Genomic DNA, 9,757 nt, shown 5'->3' with positions numbered 1-9,757 from the left:
AAGGAGCATGGCTGTCATTTTCTGTCACATCCCCGGGGGAGGAGAAAGTTTTATGTTCAAATTCACGTATATTCAGTGAGTAATTACTCCTGCTATTAGTGTTGTTAAATTTGAAATATTCATGAAGTCTACAATATTTTCAGGATGGAATATAATTTTTGTGTACTTCTTTTTTCCCTGTTAAAATATTTATTTATTTATGGTAGTAAGAATTGAACCCAGGGTGCTCTACCACTGAGCTACATCCCCAGCCCATTTTATTTATGGAGACAGGGTCTGTAGCTGGAAATACAGGCCTGTGCCACCATGCCCAGCTTTTGTGTACCCGTGATGAAGTACTTAGGAAAGATTGCTTCTTGTGGAAGGCATTAAGAAACAGAGTCAATGACTGTGGACTTCAAATATTTGTAGGCCAAACTCTATAGGAACTTTGAGGAGTATGGTAGAAGAACAATCTATGGAAAGGCATCTAATTTTATCCAGAGGTTCCCAAAAGAGGGACACTTAATCTCAGGTTTCACAATGATGATTGGATAAGGAGATATGGGATTTTTTTTTTCAAGAAAGAGTGAAATTTGGAGGAGGCTAAATGTAAAAATTAAGTTTGGCTTTGGACTCTCTAACTTTGAGGTGTCATTTCAAAATTTGGATTTGTATCCCTCATGCAGAATGTTGGTAGAAACAGGGTTGGGAACTGGCAGTTGTTTCAGTTGTGCATTAATCACAGTGGGGACTGAGCATGGCCAGTGTGGGAGGTGTGTAGAACACCCGTGGATGAGGGCCAGGTCTGTGGGGTAGGAAGAATGATTTTAAGCATTCAGAGAAGTTGTGGTCAGTGCAAGGGGAAAGCGAGGAGGGGCCATCTTTTGCCGAGCATTTCCTGTGTGTCTATATGTGTTTATTCAAACAAAAGTGTACATGAGTAATTGGAATGGATGGAAGGAAAACATCTCATTGTGTAATGTTGATGAAAGCTGATGAAGCAAGCTATCAGTTGCTCTCTAGAGGAATGACTTTCAAGATACGATGAGAACTATGTGTAGAATTTAGAAAGGGTTACCTTTAGGAAGCAACTCAAAGCCACAGAGACAGAATTGTGCAGCATTGGCCCCGTGATGTCTAACCTGGCCCCAAGCTTCAAGTGACTTCAGAGACTTCATCATAGCACAGTATTCCTCATTGCATTAAAAAGAGGTGCCAATTAGAAAAACTTTCAGAGTAAAAATTCAGCCCCAAATGAATTGTACAGGATAATTAAAACTTCAGCCAAGTATTTCACTTGGGAACTAATTAGAAGTTTTTCTCACCAATTGAATAACTTTCTGGACGTGTTTTTTTGTTTGTTTGTTTGTTTGCTTGCATGCAAATGTAACACATTACAGTCACTGTTCTGCACACTAAACAGGAATCAGCTTATTTTCCCAGAAATATGCCACCTTTTCATCTTTAATGGTAAGATTGGTTGATATTTATTTTCTTTTCCAAAGTTGCCTATATTTTCTATGATATAATAAAATATACATATTTGAAACCCTATATCTAATAAAAGGCATAGTAGAGATACAATGGAATTCTAAAAAAAAAAAAAAAAAAAGAGGTCATGAAATGATGGATAGATGGATGATAAAGAACAAAAGGGGAAAATAGGAAATAATAAGCAGTATAGTAGATTCAAACTTGACAATATTACCAATTGCATGAATAGTAAATTCAAATGTTTTAATTAAAAAGCAAATTGTAGGGCTGAGGTTGTGGCTCAGCTGCGGAGTTCAATCCTCAGCACCACATAAAAATAAATAAATAAAATAAAGGTATTATGTCCATCTACAACTAAAAAACAAAATATTTTTTATAAAAAAGCAAATTGTCAGATTGAATGAAAAAGCAAAACAAAACTATGTACTAAGCATCAGAAATTCACTTTAAAGGGCTGGGAATATAGCTCAGTGGTAGAGTCCTTGCCTAGCCATACAAGGCCCTGTGTTCCATCCCCAGGACTGCAAACAAAAATAGAAAGGAAGAAAAAAAGAAAAGAAATTCACTCTAAATATGAAGACATAGGTATGGTAAAAGGAAAGAGATGAACTATGCAAACTTTAATCATAAGAAAGCTTGACTGGCCATATTAATAGTCAAAGTACATTTCAGAACAAGAAATATGATAGGATGGAGGACATTTGCTAAAGATAAAGCAGTCAATACATGAAGAAACATAGTAACTTTAAATATGTATGCACTATATATAACAGAGTTTCAAAATACATGGAGTAAAACTCACAGAAAAGAAAGGAGAAATAGATAAATACACAATCACAGATGAATATTTTAACACTCTTCATTTAGCAACAAAATTGATAGAATAATATTGCAGAAAATCAGAGACAGAAGACCAAATTAAAATTTACATATGTAATAGGAAAGAAGTAATTTGAACTAAATGAATAAAATGTAAAATAGATAAAGAATACAGAAAAAATCCATGAATCTGAAAGCTTTTTTAAATATTTTTTGTAGTTGTAGATGGACAGCATACCTTTATTTTATTTGTTTATTTTTATGTGGTGCTGAGGATTGAGCCCAGTGCCTCACTAGGCAAGCACTCTGCCACTGAGCTACAACCCCAGCCCCGAAACCTTTTTGAATGCCAACAAAACCGATATAAAGAATAATCAGGGGCTGAGGATGTGGCTCAAGTGGTAGTGCGCTCGCCTGGCATGCGTGCGACCTGGGTTCGATCCTCAGCACCACATACAAACAAAGATGTTATTTCTGCCGAAAATAAATAAATAAATAAAAAAAGAATAATCAGTGAATATTAGAAATAATATTTATAAATAAGTTTACCAATTTAAGATGAAATGAACAAATTCCTTGAATGACACAAATGGCTAAAACTGATCTGTGAAGAAGTAAAAAACCTGAGTAGTCCTAAATCTATGAAAGATGTTGAGCATGCTTAGGTCCACATGACTTTGCTGATCAATACTATGTACTATTTAAAGGAGAAATAGTATCAATTGTCAGGAGCTGTCCTGGATGCAGACACCTTTAAGTCCTGATGTACCAGGTTTTGACCAATTATTGCCTTCAGTCTGGCACGGCAGTGCCAGGTCACAATAACTTGGGGTTACCCCACTCAGATAATGAGGTGTGGCTCCAGGTGTAGGCATCATCCGCGGGGGATTGACATACACTCACCTGTTCCTTTGTAAACCTGACCCCTTGCCTGATTTGAATGGCTTCTCCCTAATAAAAGGGTTCAGCACGTGCTCCTCTCTCTCTCTCTCTTGCCTGCCTTGCCCCCCTTGTGGGAACTGCAGTCGAGGAGCAGTCACTGAACCCAAAGAAAAGGTAATCTCTGTGTCTGTGTCTTTATTCCCTATAATTCACTTGGAGTAACCCTGATCTGTTTAGTCATGTGACATGACAATCAATCCTATACAAATTCTTTCAGAAAGTACAGGAGGGGGAAGCACTTCCCAAATCATTTTATGAGGCCAGCATTACATAATACAAGAAAAGAAGATCACAGACCATCTGGGGATGTAGTTCAGCGGGAGAACACTTGTCTAGCATACCCAAGGCAATGGGTTCAATCCCCAGCACCACAAAAAAGGCTACAAACCAAGATCCCTCATGAAATCATAGTGTATGCAAAAAAACTTGATAAATTTAACAACCTGAATCCAGCAATTTATAAATAGGTTGATGTATCAATACCAAGTGTAATTTATCCCAAAAATTAAGGATCAATTTTGTTTTTAAAAACCAAGCCAGGCATGGTGGCACACGCCTTTAATCCCAGTGGCTTGGGAGGCTTAGTTAGGAAAATCGTGAATTCAAAGCCAGCCTCAGCAACTTAGAACTTAGCAAGACCCTGTCTCTAAATAAAATATAAAAAAGGGCTGAGGATGTGAGTCAGGGCTGAGGATGTGGCTCAGTGGGGTTACTGGGTTCAATCCCAATACCCAAAAAGAAAAAAAAAATCAATCAATAACATGAATAATAAATAGAGGAAAAAAATACAATCATTTCAATACATGTAGAAAAATCATTTGACAACATTCTATCAATATTCATGATTTTTTAAAAAATTCTTAGAAAACAAGGCATAGGAGGGACCTTTCTGGACCTAATAAAGGGAATCTGCAAAAATCCCATAATTAACTTCACACCTAGTTAAAGGCAGAATTTCCTCCCCAAATTTGGGAACAAAGCCTGTATGGTCACTTCCACCCCTTGTATTCAATGTTGTTCTGGATACCTGTAATGATTAATTTGAATTGTCAACTTGATTGGATTAAGAGATGCCAAGGATTGAGAGGTTTATGGTGTATTGATGAGGGTGTGTGTAGGAATGACTGGCAAGTGGGATAGCCAACTGAAATGGAGACTCTCCCTAAGAGTGGGCAGAACCATCCAATAGGATGATGGCTTGGATGGAATAAAGGTTGAAAGAATAAGGAAACAGCAGCATAAGCCAGCTTGATTGCTGCTGAGATCCTCTGAAGATGTCAGACACTCATTCCTTCACTCTTCCAGAGCAGACTCTCTCAGTGATTCCCCAGAAGCCTTTGTTCTTGGACTAGGGTAGCACCATTAATCCCTCTTGTTGTGAGGCTTCAGCCTCTTGGACTGTGTAGCTACTGGTTCCTCCAGCTCTCCAGCCTGCAGACAGCCATGGTGGACTATCCAGCTTCTGGTCGCTTGAGCCAACCTAATAAGTCCCCGTTTTATATTCATACCTCCTGTCGATTCTGTTCCTCTAGAGAACCCTGACTAATACAGGATCCTAGATGATAAACTAGGTTAAAGAGGAAACTAAACGTTGCACAGGTTAGAAAAAAGAAATAGAACCATCTTTTTTCTGACATGTTTGCATATTTAAAATTAGTAGTAGTAGTAGTAGTAGTACCGGGGATTAAACCCAGGGGCACTTAACCACCGAGCCACATCTCCAGACCTTTTTATTAGTGATAGGGTCTCACTGAGTTGTTTAGAGCCTTGTTAAGTTGCTGAGGCTGAATCCCAAAGAAACAAATGCCGAATGTTTTCTGATTTAATGGGGGTGACTCATAGTGGGGTAGGGAGGGGGAGCATGGGAGGAATAGATGAATTCTAGATAGGGAAGAGGGGTGAGAGGGGAAGGGAGGGGGCAGGGGATTAGGAAGGATGATGGGATGTGATGGTCATCATTATACAAAGTACATGTATGAAGACATGAATTGGGTGTCAACATACCTTATATACAAACAGAGATATGAAAAAATCATGGTATATATGTGTAGTAAGAATTGTAATGCAAAAAAAACAAAGTACATGTATAATGGCATAAATTGGCATGAACATACTTTATACACAGAGATACAAAAACTCATACTCTATATGTGTAATAAGAATTGTAATGCATTCCACTGTTGTTGTGTATTTAAAAAAAATAATAAAATCAATTAAAAAAAAGTTGTTGAGACTGGCTTTGAACTCATGATCCTCCTGCCTCAGCCTCCCAAACTGCTGGGATTGCAGTCATGTGCCACCATGCCCACACATATGTGAAATTCTTAAGTAATGTGCAAAAGAAGAAAAAAGTGAAATTTTAAAAACCAGTATCACTTACAATAGTATTCCCAAACATGAACCACATAGTGAAGCATTTGATAAAATATGTGCAAACTACAGACTGTTGAAAAGAGAAACTGAAGAACACTTACAGAAATGGAGAAAAATATACTTTGCATAGATTGAAAGACCCAATCTTAAAGTGCTCATACTCACCACATTATCTATAGTGCAATCCCTCAAATCTTAATCATGTAGAAATTAAAACTGATTCCAAAATTGGTATAGAAAGGCAAAGGATCTTGGATAGGAAAACCACACTTGAAAATAAAGAATAAGGGCTGTGGTTGTGGCTCAGAAGTAGAGTGCTTGCCTACCATGCGTGAGGCACTGGGTTCAATCCTCAGCACCACATAAAAATAAAAAAATTAAAAATGAAGTTATTGTGTCCACCTATAACTAAAAAATAAATACTTAAATAAAAAAAGAGAATGAAAAATAAAACTTGCAAAATTGGAAAACTCATACATGACTAGCAGAAATGTAGATTGGTATAAACACTGGAAAACAGTTTGTTGGTTTCTCTTATGAAGTTAAATTTACACTTACCGTATTACCCAGCAATCCTATTTTGTCATTTACTCAAGAGAATTTAAAAAGACCTGTGAATAAAATTCCATATCAGATTTATTGATAAGAACTGCAACTTGGAGACAACCCAAATTTCCATCAACTGGTGAATGATGATGGACATATAAGTACAAATGCAAGTAGCACTGATTCTCCCTCAGGGCCATGTTCTGTCCCTTCTCTCTCTCCATCTCAGAGACTCATCTTTCTTGTTGTCTGCATGGGGTCCTCATTTGTTGCCCCTCCTCATGACTCTGGTGCCCTGTGAACAGCCCTGTTTTGTGTTAAATGGGAGCACCTTTCAAGAGAAGGCAGGAGAATCTGCAGGCTTCCTCCCCCTGACCCCAGGGAGATCTCCTCCCTTTTGCCTTCCTCTAGGATTCTGTGCATGAATTTAGGGAGTAAACAAGCACCACAATGAAGAAAAGAAACACCTTTGGGAGGGATGATGCAAGAGATAAGCCAAACAAAGGAGGATACTCTGGGAACCTTGGGGAATGAAGCCTCAGATGAGAGATGAGTACAGTGGGTAGAGGGGGGGGGGGGGTTCAGGTCCCAGGTGATTTAAATATCTCAGACAAATGGTTATTTAGAGGCAGCTCAAGTTAAGAAAGGCTCACCCTCTGGACACAAGCCCTTGAGTCACTCTGAGGGTCCCCATGAAGCACCTATAACATTTCTAGGCAACTGATGAGCAGATCTACCCGACAGTTGCTGTTTTGGTTCTTGATATTTGCTGCCTGGATTTTATACTTCAGTGCCCATAAACTTGAGTGCACAATGTCAGTTGCTCAGACTTTGATTTAAATTGTCTGGATTCAGTTCCAGCTGTAATGCAGCTGGATTTCTGAACCAGCCCAGCAGAGGGTCAGGTCTTGGGGCATGGTGAACACACTGGGTGTTATTTCCTGGGGTGGGAACATGCTGGACTTGTGAACAGTTTTGTCTGAGCCTCCTCATTTTACCATGAGTCCCATTCCTCTAACCCTGTGACAACCACTGTGCAAATTTGAGAGAACAGAAGCAAAGTTGACTCATAAGTACTTAATTTAGAATTATAGAATATGAAAGTTTGAAGGAACCATTAGGAACATTGTGTTAGTCACCTTTTCATTGCTGGAAAAAAAACCTGAGAAAAACAACTTAGGATGAAAGATTTTTGGATTACATTTTCAGAGATTTCAGTCCATGGTTGGCTGGTTCCAAGACAGAAACATCGTGGTTGAAGGACATGGCAGAAGAAAGTTGCTCAGTCCATGGCAGCTATGAAAAAGAGAAAGAGAGAGAAAGAAAGGGGCTGGGGACAAGAAATACCCTTCCAGGGCACCCCCTACCCCATGACTTAATTTCTCCAACCATGCCCTACTGCATATAGTTTCCACCACTTCCAAGAAGTTCATTCAGCTACCAGTATGTTCACAAGGTATGTTGATAGCCACATGGTTCATTATACCAGCTGGGTGAGTGACTTTTCTGTCACTGTGACAAATGCCTAAGAAAAACAACTTAGAGGAGGAAAGATTTATACTGGCTCACAGTTTCAGAGTTTTCAGTCTATAGGCAGCTGACTCCAATGCTGAGGTGAGGCACAGCACCTTGGAGGAAGGACATGATGGAACAAAGCTTCTCAGCTCACAGGAGCCAGGAAGCACAAGGGGCAGGGGGGACAAGATATAACCTTCCAAGTTATGCCACTACTGACCTACTTTCTTCAACTAGGTCCCATCTCCTATAGTTTCCACCAACTTCTGACAATCCATTCAAATTATTAATCCATCAATTGATCAATCTGCTGATGAGGATTAATCATAAGTCCTCATGATCCAGTCACTGCCCAAAAGCCCCACCTCTGAACATTGTTGCACTGGGGACCAAAGCTTCAGAATATTAGCTCTTAAGGGACATTCCAGATCCAAACATTTTTCACCTGAGGCTTGAATTTCTTCTATACCAAAGAATCAAGCTGGCACAACAGAAAGGCCTTGGTGACATTGCTCTTTCTCTTTCAGTGTTCATTTGTGCACCTCAGGCTAAAACAGCAAGTCTAATTTCTACCCTTTCTACAACAAGCCCCCACTCCAGCTCAGCACCTTGTCTCAGCTTTCATCTATTTCTGGCCCTGACTGAACCTCAGGTGTCTCCTAGGACACCATTGGTCCACCAAAAAAGGAAGCTGCTCATATCCTTCAGCTTAGGGAAGTTGGGTTGGCATTCCCTCTGCTTCCACTGGGACTTCCAGACCAAGTCCCACTTCTAAGGAGACTCTTTCTCCTCTGAGATAGGACTGACTTCAGCACTGCCTGGTTCTGATACCCTCTCACTCTCTCTTCTCCAAGCTCTTTCACATGAGAACTAGATACCTATAAAAATAGCTCAACTAAAGAGCAAAGAGGAGACAGGCAACCACATAGACATTGATGTCAGACAACTAAGCAGACTATAGAGCTAATACCCTCTTGCCAGCCTCCCCTGCAGCTGGAGGTAACCATGTGACATGGTTCTAGTATGGGTTTTGTTTGTTTTGTTTTTTGGCACTGGGGATTGAATCCAGAGCTTTATCACTAAGCCACATCCCCACCCTATTTTTATTTTGAGTCAAGGTCTTGCTAAGTTGCTTAGAATCTCACTAAGTTGCTGAGGATAGCCTCAAACTTCTGAACCTCCTGCCTCAGCCTCCCAAGGTACTAGGATTACAAGCTTGCACCACCTCCAACACCATTACAGTGGGAATCAAATTTCAACATGAGGATAAGGGAGCCAGATCACATCCAAAACATAGCAGCAACCCAAGCATGCTATAACAATGTTTTGATTTTTTTTCCTCATTAAAAAAATCTTTATTTTAATTCCATTATGGTCATAGAACATACTGTGTATAATTTCAATCCTTTTAAATTAGTTAACACATGTTCTATGGTCCTGAATATATATAGTCCACCATGATGAAGAGTGCATATGCACCTGAAAAGAATGTGTATTGTGTTGCTGTTGTTCTTGTTGCTGTTGAGTGGAGTGTTCTACAAAGTGTGAATTGGTCGAATTGATTCATGGTGCTGGACATGGTGGCATGCAGCTATAATCCCAAAGACTCAGAAGCCTGACGTAGGAGAATCACAAGTTCAAGGCCAGCCTCAGCAACTTAGTGATACCCTGTCTCAAAAAATAAAAATGTATCCCAGTCATATAGCAGCCATAGGTTCAATATTCAGTACCAGGAAAAAAAAGTTGATTGATGGTGTTGCTCAAATCATCTGCATCTTTATTTTCTGTCTACTTGTCTCATCAGTTAGAGAAAAGTGTTGACAATTCATTAGGACATTATGAGCAAATGTTTCAGGAAGAATTCAATCCCTCTGGCTACTGTGTGGAGTCTAGACTGTGGGGATGAGCAGAAAAGAAGCAGGGTGATCAATGAGGAGCCTGTCATAATGACTTGTGCAAGTATTGATGGTGGCTTGGATCAGACCTGTGGTAGTATTCAGGGCATTATGAACTGGATGACTATGCATATATTTTGAAGATAGAACAAATAGGATTGAGGAATTGGGAGTTGAGACAATACCAAGGA

This window comes from Marmota flaviventris, chromosome X, assembly GCF_047511675.1.
Source record: "Marmota flaviventris isolate mMarFla1 chromosome X, mMarFla1.hap1, whole genome shotgun sequence".
NCBI classification, from domain to species: Eukaryota; Metazoa; Chordata; class Mammalia; order Rodentia; family Sciuridae; genus Marmota; species Marmota flaviventris.
This window is presented reverse-complemented; position numbering follows the sequence as displayed.